At 42.2% G+C, this 15,213-nt stretch overlaps 1 protein-coding gene across 1 annotated transcript in view; it reads right to left on the bottom strand.

The window, feature by feature from the left end:
* The window catches only part of CHST7 (carbohydrate sulfotransferase 7), a 32,695-nt gene extending 17,490 nt beyond the window's left edge, over positions 1 to 15,205 (bottom strand). Inside the window, exon 1 of the mRNA XM_080375331.1 lies at positions 1 to 15,205. This exon is cut by the window's left edge and continues 17,490 nt beyond it. The gene's annotated coding sequence lies outside the window, so the exon portion shown is untranslated.
* Between the last annotated feature and the right edge of the window lie 8 nt (positions 15,206 to 15,213).

Raw genomic sequence — 15,213 nt, 5'->3', positions numbered from 1 at the left:
AACCTTTGCAGAATTCACTTGAGGGTCAAATTTGGGGGCACTCCATTTAAAGTACTCACCATCAGGGTTTTTGTTTGTTTGAAAAATAAGTGATGGGGGTCAGTAGCTTAAAGCAACTTCAGCCAGCACAGAAAGAGGAGAATACAAATTAAAAGAGGGAGTCATGTTTGGAGGTGAGGGGATGGAGCAGTAAATTTGAGCTCAGCCAAGAGGATGGAAGCTGGTGGCCCTGCTGGCCCAGGAGAGAGTCCACAGCAGCTCCTGGGGAGCAGGGGGCAGGCCCCACTTTCAGGAGCTGAAAGGGGCTGGGATGCTGAGAATGCATAAATGTGGTCTGGCACCCACAATGCACGTAATTGCTGGCAGCATCATAGCAAGTCCCAACAGGAGAGAAACAACCAAACATGGAAATATGCTTTGGGACAAGATGGAAAACCAGCTAAATAATGGTCACTACAAAAGCGTGCTGGAAAGAGGTTTCTTTTGACTTCATTTTTTTTTTTGCTTTTATAGTTTATGGAAGGCTGTGGGCTCCTTCTGCAATGCTTTTACCAACAAAGCCTTTCTTGATTCCCCCCGCTCTGTGTGTGTGTATGAGTGATTTTAGACTGCACCAAACACCGCAGGATTCCCTGCCCTGGCCTGGAGATGCTGTGCTTTTTCAGGGTACAGTCAGATATTCCAGAGGCATTGCAAGGTATGGGACGGTGTATTTTGAAGTGATTGGTGTCTGCACCACGTCCTTGCTGATGCTGTGTACAGGAATGCATGCTTCTGAGACTTACTGCTGGTTCCCATCGGCCATGCTGTGACATCTGCTGCTGTTCCTTAACTCATCTCATGCATGGGACCTGGAAGTGCTGACCGGCAGCAAAGCCTGTGTGCTCCTTGGGGGCAGCAGTTGTTGGCTGCTGTGAACATTTATGTTGGCTAGGAACATGAGGAAATACTTTTGTAAGGAACTAAGAAATTAAATGAGACTAACTGAGAATATTCAAGTAAATAGGTCTGTTAGAACACCTACTCCCTTGCCACATAAGCTGGCTTGTTTAATTTAGCACAAAGGTACAGATATTACCTTCCATGATTACCTTCTTTAAAACTGCTTAGTGGAGAATCAGATCCCTCACAAACTCAATATATCAGGAAAGCAATAAAAAGATTGAATATAAAATTGCCAATGCCAACCTAATGCATCCATATTTCTCTCTCTGCCTGTTTTGGAGTGAGACATAGTACTTTCAATAGTCACCAAGGATTTTGACATTTTGTTTTTCCTTCTTCTTTCCTCAGTTGTCTCTTAGCCACATTCCTGGCTTGGTTAACAAAATGTATTTGCATAAGAAATGTACATTTTTGGGATGTGAATTGGAAAGGAATGTCAACCACCAGAGGGAAAACTGTTGTGGAGATGAATGCATACCTCACCTTGCAGCCCAGAGAGGGCTGCAGATCTTGAGTACAGTAGGTGGGTTTGGCGGGCTGGGGGAACAAGGCAAAAATTTCTTTATTCATTGTCACTGTATCCTAAATATTTTCCTTGCATTTACTGATAAAATTCTCAGGGATGAAAGTGCTGGAAAGGGAAAGCAGTGTATATTAGTTCCTTCTTCTAAGCAGCTGCTAGTCCAAGACAGCTGCCATGGATGTCCGTCTGTCCAAGCTGTTTGCTGGTACTTAGCAGTGTTTTGGACACATAAGAAAGGTTACTTCTGATTTTTTTTCAAGTTCATTAGAAGTATGGAGGGTATTTTAAGGTGGTTTATTTGGTGGGAACTATGGCCATCGTAGGTCAAGGTGGTCCTGGACAGCCTGGCCAACTGCACTGAAACACAAACTTAAAGAATACTGAAAAACAAATCCTATGATGATTACAAAGGGTATGACATTCCTCTGTAAAGCAATTAACCTATGGGCAGTTAGATGCTGTATCTGACAGCAGTCACAGAGGAGCACTTTCTTTTCCTCACACCTCCATACTTCTTCACACCCCATCAGCCCACTTTAATCTCTGACTCATAAACAGCTCGGAGATGACTACACTTACTCCTCTGAGTTGATCTATTTCCAGAAATTAGTGGCAGAATGAGACTTTCAGGCAAATAAGGTGACCTTTTCCAAGTTAGTTGCTTCTTTGGCCATCACTGTCTCTTCAGAAACATGCCATTTTGGTGGCAGTCCTCCAACTTTCCCTTTTCCTATGGCAGCTGCACATCTATTCCCTCCAGCCCAAGGCACTTTATATTTCTCAGCAGCTTGGACATCAGTTCAGCATCTGTTGGTCTGGTCACAAAGGGATAAAATATTGACTATTTAGTAATTGGCTAACTCTCATCATGTAAAAAATCATTTATTCAGTTCCCAAGAGCCACAGTTTCAGTCTCTCTCTTCTTGAAAATGACCAATGGCACACAGATCAATTTTAACAAAATTAAGGTTGTCTCTAATAGCACCGACCCTTCAGTAAGTCTTTCCTTGCTTTCTTGACAACCTCTTGATAAGCTTATGCATGTACTATCTTGTCGAAGCTTCCATTTCTTTACCCAGATGAGTAAATGGAGTGACAGTATCACTGACCCCTCATGGCTGTTGCTCATGACATGGCTGTGGAAGACTGGACTTGCAGCTAGTTTGGGTACATGCCTTGGGAGGCAGCTGCCTTTGGCTGCTCCAGTTTTACATGTCAGCACTTTGCCTAGGCTTTATATAATCCCAGGATGGTTGAAGGTAGAAGGGACCTCTGGAGGTCCTCTGGTCCAACATCCACTTCATCTTCTAACTTGGTTTTATACATCTGTGTTGTGTATCTATATATCTATGTTTATACATCTACATTTACAGCTGAGCCGATCACCCTGTCCACTCTCTACAGTCAATGGAGAGAAGCTGGCAATTTCAAGGTGCAGTTTGTTTCATCTAGTACGAACACCAGGTTTCAAGTGGGATGAGTCATGCCCAGAAACATCTGTTGCTCTCCACTGACTACCAAGAAAGCCCAGTGCCAAAGCAGATGTCTGCACTGGGACTGTTGAATCTGAGCAGACTTAGCCTCCTCTCTCATCATTGTATTCAGCTTTTAAAGTCTTCTGACACAGCTTTGTGGTCTTCCAGCCACTGTTGAACTTGAAAATTTCACCCATGAGAGCTGGGTTGAATCTGCATTGTCCTGTCTGAATTAGTTCACATTTAATAAGTGTTTTGAAATTCCAACTAAGTGATGAAGGCAGACTTTTCCAATGCATCTTCGCATCCAGTGTTTGCTTACTAAGAGTCCTTGAAGAAATCAGAAGGGCCTCTGCATGTTGTCCATACAGGTCAAGCAGGACAAATACAGCACAGCCTGAGAAATCTCTTGGTGGGCAAAGTGGAAATGGGATACTACCACACTTCAGGCATGTCTGTTCCTACTCAGGCATACCTTCAGTAATTCACTTGCCTTTTCCAGCCAAGTCACTTTTTCCTGACTGATGAAGAACAGAGTGCAGTGCTTCTTCCTTTTTCACCACCCTTCAAATAAGAGCGATCTGTTTCTACTTGTATTTCCTTGAAAGAACTTAATTTGCTAAATATGCTGAGCAGTATCCCCATCCCAGACATAGATTGCACACTTAACTGAGCAAATTCTTTCTGGCAGCCTAAGATTCCAAGATTCTGCTCTTTCTTTCCCAAATGTCTTTCTGTATATTTCCCCTGCATGTGAGGATGTTTCCAGTATTTTTTACTTTAACTGTCCCACTGGGTTGACACCCTTAGACTGGAAGATGCAAGATCCTCTTCCTGCCCCCCAGGCAGGCTCTCCCTGACTCCCGCCTACACAGACAGCAGATTCGATATGAGACAAGACATTTCAGTCTGTGCAGCACCCAGCTGGGCTACTGCTGGTTTACCCTGGAGACCCACTTTCAGTAAAGCAAAGCACTCCTCAGCCTCTCCCTGCCTTTCATTTTTTCTTATATTATTGTAGCATTAACTTCATTCTGGTTTGGACACAAGAATACAATTTGAGCATTTGGTTAAAATCTAAGGTGATCAAGTTGAGTTTTTTTCATAAGAACTTATTCAAGTTTCTAGTAACCTGAAAAAAGTTATATCTGCCCTCAGATATCAGATCACCTTATTTCTCAGTTTGAGCTTTGTTATCTTAGTTCCATGATCCTTGGAAGCTGCCCCAATTTATTGGCGTCTGCTTCTTGGTCAACAACTTCATTGCATTGCTGACTGATGTTCTTGCTTTTTGTTACAATTTTTCAATTTCCACCTCTTTTCCTCTGTTTTTTTTTTGGGGGGGGTTGTTGTTGGTTTTTTGTTGTTTGGTTTTTTGTTTTTGTTTTTTTTTTTTTAAGGTTTCATGTTTTATTTAGCCAGTATTAGGCTGGCTTCTCTCCTACTTTGACTTGCTTACGAGGCAACTCTTCCTCTTCTTTCACAGCTTCTCCTTGCGCTACTTTCTTCAAGAAGGTAGCAGGACAGACTCTAATTTAAGCATGTGTGGCTTAATACCATCTGTGCAATTTAGTGGAAGTTTGTTGTATTGCTCTCCCCTTAAGTCAGGCCACCTGAGCTATTGCCAGCTCATGCTGAAAATGTTTTCCAAACTGGGTGACATTTGCCAAACGAAAAGTAAAATAAATTAAGAAACTAGCAAGTAGATTCAGAAAACAAACAAAAAGAAGCAGAGCAACCACAAATTTTATTAGCTATCTGTGTTTGGAGCAATTCCCAAAGTCCTCTCCGTGTTTTGTTCAGCTAGGAGCTGCCAGGACATGTCTGCAGCTGGTTTGAGCCGGGAGCTGATTCCCTTGACAAGCTCTATGCCTTGGCACCATCCTCCGAGCTACAACCTGCTGTTTACAGCAAAGCTCTTCCGACGAACTTCTGGGCACACTGGCAATTCAGCTGAATATAAATGCACTTCTGGAGACATCCTGTATCCCATGGTCTCTACGCTTCAGTTTTAAACATGGTATTAATTTCTGACTCCCTGGTTTGTGAAACATTGTCTCAGATAGATCAATTAGTGATCTGCCACTGTGCTTTGGAGAGTCCAGGCTGGCCACCTCACCTGCCCTCTATTAGTATCAATTTACGAATAAACAGTTCACTTACTTCGTGCAAACATCTCCCTTTCAACAAAAAGGTTAATTAAGAGCTGAATTTTTGAGAATCCAAGCCTAAAATTTTCTGTATTGCAGGCCTCAACAGCTACTTATTTTATGACTGTTTCAGTGCTAACAAGAAATGCAGCTTATTACTAGCTTTAGACAAAGAGTAATTACGGTAACTTGGGGATTGCCCCGATTACAGCTTGCAGGATCCCATTTCTGCTGACAGAAAGATGACAAGTTTGAAGGGACTTGTAAGAATTTCGAGGTGATAAAATGAGGTGCTCTTCCTTAAAAGGATTCAAGTCTCATCTCAGTCTTACAAAGCAAAACTAAGTCCAATGAAAATAGGCAGGCGTTCCAGCCTCAAAAGGAAGTTAATTCATATGCAACCAGGCAGGGCAGGAATTACTTGTCTTCAGACAAGTTAGGTACTTGAATGGCTTGTGGGACCTACAGGAGTACAAGCTGCTAATGTATGCTTCATCATAACAACCTGCAATAGACACTGGAACCCACAACCCTTCTACAGCTTTCTGCTGTTCATGGCAGAGAAAAAGGCATTGCAATGTTATTAGGATCCATCATGACAAATGATGGCAAAGCCAGCCAGCTTAAATCCTTTCATGAAACCTCACAGAACTTAACATTTGCTCCCCTGAAGCACTTAATTCTCAAAACTTCTCCACCCATAAGTATGCTTAGACTTTCTATGAGCAGAGGATTTTTATTATATAAAAATAATCACAGTTGGGAACTTGCACAAAAAATACCAGGAAAAAATAGAGATCAACTTTGACAGAAGCTCATCCACATCCAACTCCTTTTCTGTGATTTCCAGATGGCATCCATATTATCACTTGCTATGGAAGTCATGTTGATGGTGCCCTAAATGTCTCTGCCAATCGTCTCGCTGTGCTTGATGCTGATGTGGGCTTGTCCTAGTTAGGATTCTGGATGTTATAAGAAGAGATTTCCTAGGAGCATTTACTTCAGAATAATTCAATCTTTTTATTAGTCACCCTAGTGGTTTTCCATGTCCTCTCACTAAAAAATATGAGGTCTGCACTGAAAGCATGTATTTCTGGGACATTCTTAATTTAGGAAGTTTGTTTGTTGCTTAGACATCATTGCTTATTGCCTATGCGGATAAGTCAAACTGTTTTCTTCCTTCTTATATTTCTGTAATACTTCTCTATGCAGTCAGGTGTTTTGGAATGCACACAGCAATACATTTTGATTTCTTTTCTTGAAGAACAGATTCCTTTTGCACTAAATAATATTTTTAACAGACTGGGGCATTCAGAAGAACTAAGTCAAAGAAATCCAGCTACTTGCTATAGTTATCCTCTTCATGGCTAGGAGTGCAGAAATAATACTGCAGTAAGGGTGATGTGCATCACACTTCTAATTCTGGAAATTTTATCAGTGGCAGCTGCCACAGTCTGCAAGTATGACTTGCATCCAAACTAGTAAGTCCTACCAGCACCTAAGCTGCCATGTAGAGCCCATACGGAGACAGTCCATAAGTGGAAGGCCATCACTGAACCATGCATGTCAGCTCTATGAAGAAGCACTACAGTGTTGTATTGCTGGGCTGCTTATAGCGCTGTGCTCTTTATTGCAGTTGGAGTGTGGCCTGGACGCATCTGTGTAAGGTAGGTGTAGAAATCCATTTGAATCTGACAGGTTCAGGTTATTCATTTGGGTTCAGAGTCATGAGAAGTGTTTACATTGTCTCTGGACTTTGATCCCAAAAACAATGTAGCTACATTCATACTGTGTGGCACCCAAGCCAGTAAGATGTGCATGAAACCAGCCTGTTTGTCTCTGCAGCTGCAGCACTCTTCTATGTAAGACCAGTAGAAAGTGGAAAGCAGACTCTATACCTTCCAGCCACTCCTGGCAGCCTGCTTAGCTGCTCTGTACAGAGCTCAGGATGTTCTTTGGGGACTGCTTGTCTCTTTACCTGTTTTGCATTCATGAAGCTTGCTTTGGTCTTCTTTCTGCTGCTGCTTCCTGTTAAGCTGTTTTGCTATTGCTGTTATTCTCTCTGCTTTCTAAGTAGTTCCCTCATGTTTTCACATGTCTTGCTTTTTGCTGCTGCTGTTATGAAACCGAAGCTTCTCCGCAGTTGTAGCTGAAACATTGTTTCTGTATTTTACTGGTGGACTACTGGAAAGGTGTCTGTTGGCCCTCCCTGTTTAAATGCACTTCCAGTTACATGCTAGTAGCATCATGACCAAGTTCGGCAGCCAATAGGGCGTGTACATTTGCCTGTAACTGTTAAGATTTTCCAGAAATGTCTTCTTGCAGCATTTGTTGGAGATTTCCATGGCATTTTATGTATCTGTAATAGAGCTCCATGAAGCAAATTCACACAGCAAAATCTGACTTAATCATTCACCATTTTGATTAGACTCAGAACCGGTCCAAACATGCCCAAGATTTTAAAGAAACCATCATTGCTATTTTGCTTTAAAATTGCTACCTAGGTGCTAGATGTCATCCCTAAAGGCCACAAGGAACACATGCTGTGGGAAGTTATAACAAGAACCTTCACCTTTTCCAGTTTTAAAATAGTTTTTTAATACTGTATGTTTGCCATTTTTTTCTGATCTGGAAATAAACTCTAGTCATTCTTTCACTGAGGGGTTCTACCTGAGTCAATGTTTGCTCTGCTTCCAACAGCACTGAGACAGTGCTGACAGATTTCTGTCACAGGAGTTCTGGAAGTGGACGACGGTGATTTTTGTTCTGATGTATAATTTGCTTGAACTGGGCCATCTGCTAATAGTAATTTTAAGGATATTAAAAGCTCTCTATTTTACCAGACATTTTACTAGTTTCACTCATTAATCTCACATTGTTCCATTCAGTTTTTATTACTGATGTCATCTACAGGACTTTTCAGGACCTGGCTTTCTTCTGTGTTTTGGCAAAAAGCCATTGCATTCTTCAGATTAAGCTGATCTCTTGTTGAGGCTTTTGTTGAGATTGGCTCCCAGTATTTCTGTCATCAGTGTGACTTGCTTTATGCAATGGGAAATCCTCTGAGCATAGAGAAGTTGGATGCAGATGAAAATATTATGTCCGCCCTAGCAACAGAGCTACCTGGGGTTTATCACTTGGGATTGATCTGCTAAACATTATTATCCATTCCCAAATCCTCCCTCCTTGCCTGTGTCTTTTTGGGAATGCTGTGAGAGGTTATGGTGGGTAAACTCTGGTTAGTCTCATAAGTTTCAGGGAAAATCATATAAGTAACTTGGATAAACATCCTCCCCCCCACTGGCTGCTCCCCACATTTAAACACTTGTGGTATTTCAGTCATAAATCACCTGGATTGTGCTGGTTTGGGCTGGAATACAGTTAATTTTGTTCATAGTAGCTGGTATGGGGCTATGTTTTGGATCTGTGCCAGAAACACTGTTGGTAACACAGGGATGTTTCAGCTATGGCCAAGCGGTGCTCACACAGGGTCGGTGCCTTTTCTGCTCCTCGCCACACCAGCGAGGAGGCTGGGGGTGCACAAGGAGGTGGGAGGGGGCACAGCTGGGACAGGTGACCCCAGCTGACCCAAGGGATATCCCATACCTTAAGACATCACGCTCAGCATATAAAGCTGGGGGAAGAAAAAGAACAAGGGGGAATGCTCAGAGCAACGGCGTTTGTCTTCCCAAGTCACTGTTACGTGTGATGGAGCTCAGCCTTCCTGGGGATGGCTGAACACCAGCCTGCCGATGGGAGGTGGTGAATGAATTCCGTGGTTTGCTTTGCTTGTGCGCGCAACTTTTGCTTTATCTATTAAACTTTGTTTCAACCCAAAAGTGAGTTTTCTCACTTTCCCCCTTCTGATTCTCTTCCCAGTGCCACTGTGGGGGGAAGCGAGTGAGTGGCTGGGTGGTGCTTAGTTGCTGGCTGGTCACTGGATGAAGATTCCTAGTTCCTGCATCACCTGAGTAAAAGGGCTAGTAAAACCTTCACAATTTCTATAATTTATGCATCTATAATTTATACGTCTCCAAAAGGATGCATTTGGTAAGCTCAGCAAAATGTGTAAGCCAGCTATACTGTAAAGCATAAAGCAAATACTAATTTGTCTGTATAACTGCAGTCATGATATAATGCAAATACTCCTTTTTCTATAGTCATGTGCTACATGCACAAGTTGTGGGACTATATTGCATGCAGGCATCATCCCAGCTAATGGAAAATGTTTGTGCAGTATAGAAGTGTGGGATTTGGTGCGGCTTAGTTGGTTTTAAAAGGAAAAATCATGAAGGATCTTCATCTCCAGCACAGTCCTCCGTACTAAAAAGAATGTACAGAATTCTGCTTTTTTGAACACACAGAGAATCAGACAAATTGACACAGTTTTCATCACCAAGGCCCTTATCACCAAGCACCCCACAAATACCTGTTCTCAGGATCACGCTGCTATTTTTGTTTAGACTGCTCTGAGGTCTGCCTACCTCTTTCACCATCTGGACTATCTCTCATCCTTCCAGATGCCACTGGATCAAAACAGTTCTTAGAAAGCCCATGGTAGTTCCTGAGAAACTTCTGAGCAGCTGTCATTTTTCTCTCTTTTAGGCAAGGATATTACCAGTGTTTTGGGTAGGAAGGTTGCCTTAATCTCTGCTGCCAGCTCAGACAAAGGAACTCGTAGATTTCTTGCAATTCTCTGAAACAAAAAATGAAGGTTGCTTTCAATTATTTAAACTTGTAATCATATTAAATCACCAATTTTCCCACAATTTAGCCTATTATATAGCAATTATGTCATTTGCTATATGTTCATTAGAAATTTTCAGCTCAAGGAAAAGCCCAGATTAATTTATTGTACTTCATTAATTCTTGAATGTCATCCTTACACAGTGTTTTCTGTTCTATGCCTGGAAATCAGATTCAAATCCTGCCACCACCATTGCAGCCCCAACTACACATTGCAATTCTATTACTCAGCTGAATAAAAAGAAATGCCCTTAATGATACTAACACTGTCACAGCTTAGAATGGGAAACCTCCCCAGCCCAATAGACAAGATATTCTCATTCCAGCAAAGCACCTGAAATTATTTCAGATTTGCTGATTAGCTGTACATCCAGGAGCTGCTAACAGATTCACCCAAGCATGTCTGGAAATAATTGAAAACTATGTAGGCTCTTCTGCAGAGGTTCCAAACTGCACCCCCTAGAAACTTCGGAGGGCAATTCAAGTCAATGAGACCTGGTGGAATTTTGTTACCCTTTGCACAGCTGCAGATGACTGCGGAGGTAGAAGGCAGTAGAGAATTGGGACCGGGTGACTGAGGCGTGTTTGGGTACCAGGACCACTGCTGCTCGCTTGTTTCAAATAGGACAGGGAGTTGTAGAAGAATGGCTGCAGAAGCATGGCCTTAGAATCTCTGAAGATCTGCACAATCCAGGCCTGGTATTAGAATAGGCCTGTAATCAGAATTGTACTGAAGTTGCTGTGCTGAAATTAACAAGAAAGGTGGCCTTGAGCTATTCTTGAATCCTGAGACCAAGTCATTATGTTGTGCCAACAGGCCGTGGCTGTAACAAGATACAGCTGCTGGGAAAGCAGGTGCAGGGCCAAGAAAGATAGGGACCGATATGGGAAAATAGGGAGTAACAAACTACAAGGCTGAAGCACAGCAACACAATTAGCTACATGGATAGAATGCTTATTTTAGTCATGATAATTAGGGGTGTGAGAACCGCGCGCATTTAGAGACTACTAACCAGTTATATTTCTGCTTTACGAATATGCATGTGTATCGGTTCTATATAACTAGTGTTAGAAACTAATAAAGTAGAGCAAGATGCATAACTCATATTGAGCGTCTTCTTGACTCCAGCGAACCCTTCTTCCAACAGGGAGTATCATAATATCAAATCCTAGCCCTCTTATTAATTGCCTTCACTTGTATTAGATTCTTCTTAAACATAGACAGGCACAAGAACAAACACAGGCTTTTCATTTCTGACTGGTCGGTCTGCCATATGTGAGAAACAGTGGTCAAGGACTTGGTATCAGTGTGTCAGCTAACGCAAACCATTACGATCATGAAGCTATACAGTTTACAGTAGTTGAGGATATCTCTGGAGCTCTTTCCTTCCCAGGTGAATGACGGGGCATTTTCTGTTGTGATACATGCCCTGGCATGCTGTGCTGCGTTTCTAGCAGTGAAAGTAACGCTTTCGGTGATATGGAAAAAGCCTAGTGTGCACAGAGTAATGCTAGAAGATGTGAAGGGGTCCACGGCCAGTGGTGGATAGAGGTTGCAATGGGTACAGAATCACAGAATGGCTCAGGTTGGAAGCTACCACTGGAGGTCACCTGGTCCAAGCCCCCTCCTCAAGCAGCACCACCTAGAGATGCTTGCCTAGGACCATGTCTGAATGGCTTTTGAGTATCTACAAGGATGGAGACTCCACTACCTCCCTGGGCAGCCTGTGCCAGTGCTCCGTCACCCTCACAGTAAAAAAAGTGTTTCCTGATATTCAGAAGCCTCCTGTATTTCAGTTTGTACCGCTTGCCACTGGTCCTGGGCACCACTGAGCAGAGCCTAGCCCCATCTTCTTTACTGCTTCCATCAGGTATTTACACATATTGGTAAGATCCCCCCCCGAGTCTTCTCCAGGCTAAACAGTCCCAGCTCACTCAGCCTTTCCTCATAGGAGAGATGCTCCAGTCCCTTAACCATCTTTGTGGCCCTTCATTGGACTCTATCCAGTATGTCCATGTCTTGCTCATACTGGGGAGCCCAGCACTGGACGCAGTACTCCAGATGTGGCCTCATCAGTGCTGAGTAGAGGGGAAGGATCACCTCCCTCAACCTGCTGGTAAGACTTCTCCTAATGCAGCCCAGGACATCCATTAGCCTTCTCTGCAGCAAGGGCACATTGGTGGTTCATGTTCAACTTGGTGTCCACCAGGACTCCCAGGGCCTTTTCTACAAAGCTGCCTTCCAGCTGGGCATCCAGCAGCATACATTAGTGCATGGGGTTGTTCATCCCCTGGTGCAGGACTCTGCACTTGTTGAATTTCATGAGGTTCCTGTTAGCCATTTTTCCAGCCTGTCAGGGTCTCCCTGGATGGCAGCATGACCCTCTGGTGTATCAGCCACTCCTCCCAGTTTCGTGGTATCAGCAAACTTGCTGAGTGTACGCCTCCCTGTCTTCCAGATCATTAATGAAGATGCTGAACAGGATTGGACCCAGTGTTGATCCCTGAGGTACACTGCTAGTTACTGGCCTCCAGCTAGGCTTTGTGCCATGGTCACCATGCTCTGGGCCTGTCTAGCCAGTTTTCAGTCACCTCGCTGTCTGCTTATCCACCCCATACTCCAAAAGCTTTTTCTATGAGTATCTTATGGGAGACAGTCTTGAAAGTTTTACTAAAGTCCTGGTAGACAATATCTACTGCTTTCCTTTTGTCTACCATGACTAGTACATGCATTAAGAAACTCTTGATTAAGACATTTTGAAAGTTAGATGCTCCACTATTTCATAGATTGAAAAGTTTTACAAAGAAAGCTTATATGGCCAGATCCATTTTTGAACAAGATAAATTTGCATTTAAATCCGAGAAGATTTAGATGGTCCTAAAAGCCCAGATATAAGGGTTTTTTTTTCTGTATGAGGGAAGAAGCTGTTACCACATTCTTGTTTCTCTATAAAGTGAGGGCACGTCAGTGCAGCTGACAAAACCAAGCAACCGTACCACTACACAGGTTGTAACAGTTTTACACATAGGAATAGAATAACAACATGCTCCCAGAAGGATCTGTCATGGGTAGAAACTTAAGCCAGTACATTTACAATTAAAAGAATAATCAAGACAGTTCTAGAAGAGCAAAATATGGAAAGGGTACAATAAAAGAAGTTTAGTAAAAAAAAGCAGCATATGGTAAAACTGTCTAAGAAAGTTAAAGGCTATAATGGGTTAGGAAAAGTGAGGAAAGCAGAACTAGAATATAAATGCCTGTGACAGGCTCCACAAACTGGAACACTTGCTAGCATTTGTGAAGGTCAAGCCCAGTTCCCACAGAGGATTAAAAGAACAGTTCCTCAGCCTAATCCACAAACAGATAAGAAAACCTGGGGCCCAGGGTGACCCCACTTACCTTTTTCAATTATATTACTGAATTATAATATGCATTATATCCAAGTAAAAATTCAGAGTAAAGCATCATTATTTCAGCAAAGAGGCTTTCCATGGATTCAGTTTCACTAAGCTACAGTCTACTGTTGAAGTGTAACTATTACACTAGGGATAGCTCAATATTCTAACAATTTGCTGTTGACAGTGAGATAGTGACCCTGGATACAACATGATTTCTATGTTCTGTGACTGAGTCTTCCATTCAACCAAACAGCACTAGGTATTACAGTGCTACCACTCTGCCCTGATGGGACGCATCACATAAGCCTAAGATGAACCTCACAGTCTGTTACCCTCTATCTATGTTATTTAATCTGTACCAGACTATGTAAATATCACACATCTCTTGCTTGTTCTTTGTTTTTTAAAAAAGGTCTTCTTCTTTTCACATTTCTTTATGTGCTGGCTGCATTCCTTAAGGTCTCCAGTAAGCCCAGTATCTGCTTTCTATCTCTTTCTTTACCAACCATGTTATATGTTTGTAGGGTTTGTTTTCTGATTTATAAAGAAAACTTTACAAGTCTGTAAGGTTTCAGCAATACGCATACCTGAAGGGTGACTGCTGGCACACCCCATCCTCCAAGGTCTGCAAGAAAAAGTTACACAGTCAAGAGTTTTATCTAATAGTCTGCTGTGTAGTCAAAATAATGCTTTAGGGGCATGAAAACTGTACGATGATCTTTTGCTGAAGCTGCTGATAATGGCGTAATTAGAAGACTGGCAGTATGCATTCTGTTTCAATAGACAACACCCTTGAGTAGAAATTTAACTGCATATTAAATCTTTGATTCAATAGCAAATTCCTCAAATTACCCCTACTGTCCTACTATCTTCTTTTGAGTTAGTCAGCTTGGTACCCTTACAATTTCTTTATCTGCACTCCTCTATCCTCTTTTTCCTTTAGGACTGCATCAAATCTTTACTGGTCTCGCACAAAAATCTGTTGGATCTGCAATTGACGACACTCTTAACTAAGGCTCTGAAATGTCTATTTAAACATATATCTTACTATCAGGAAATGCAAACCATTATAAACTGCATACTTAAAGTGAGTTTCTCCACCAAATGAAGAATTGAGAGTAAGACGTTACAGTATACTTTAAAAACTGTTGTAGCAGAAAGTTATCAGATGACCTCCTTCCTGTTAAGGATAAAGATCAGGTACATCATCTTCCTGTTGCCTGTCAGAGGTACTTGAGTGTAACTTTTGGTGTAAATCATGAGCTTGTAGCCCTCTCTGGTATTTAGTCACCAAGATTGATTTTTGCATGACCATAAAGGCAGGTCTTACTCTTTACTGATAGCTCAGCACTCATATTATTATCTCTATCCTAAAGTTAAAGAGAAGTATAGCCACAACATATTTATGATAAATAAGTTTCCTGTAACTCCCTCCAGCTAATTATCAAATAATTATTTGTATAGATACACTGAATATGAAAAAAACTTAAGTTCTTCAGTACTTTTTTAAACAGTATTTTTAATATACTGTCCGTCCCTCCTGTGGAATTTATCCTATGCTTTGCTGCTAACAGATGTGACTGATGAAAGCTATGGGAGACCAGACTAGTCTTGTGTATGAAGCGTGACCCTCACATGGCTAGCTAGCCTGGTGGTCCATGCAGCCTGCCATGTTTCACCTCATGCATTCCTTCTCCTGCCTTAGAATCCTGCTTAACATTGGCTCATCAGCTGGGGCTGAGAAACAAGGGAGAGATTGCCTGCTCAGAGAATTTTCTCTAAAGGACACACAGTTCGACAAAAGGCTTGCATTACAATTCCTCCTCCAATATGTGACTGGACACAGGTGTCTATATGACATTAAAGAGAGGGACACATCTCCCAGATATGACCTAATCCTATAAGCAAGGGAGATCTTAGTTGAAATACATCTAGTTCATAGCAGTGTGACCTGGAAGGACAGCTGGGTGGGAAG

The sequence above is a fragment of the Falco punctatus genome, assembly GCF_963210335.1.
Source record: "Falco punctatus genome assembly, chromosome: 2".
Lineage (NCBI taxonomy): Eukaryota > Metazoa > Chordata > Aves > Falconiformes > Falconidae > Falco > Falco punctatus.
Note: the sequence above shows the minus strand (reverse complement) of the source record. Positions and strands in the feature narration are given on the sequence as shown.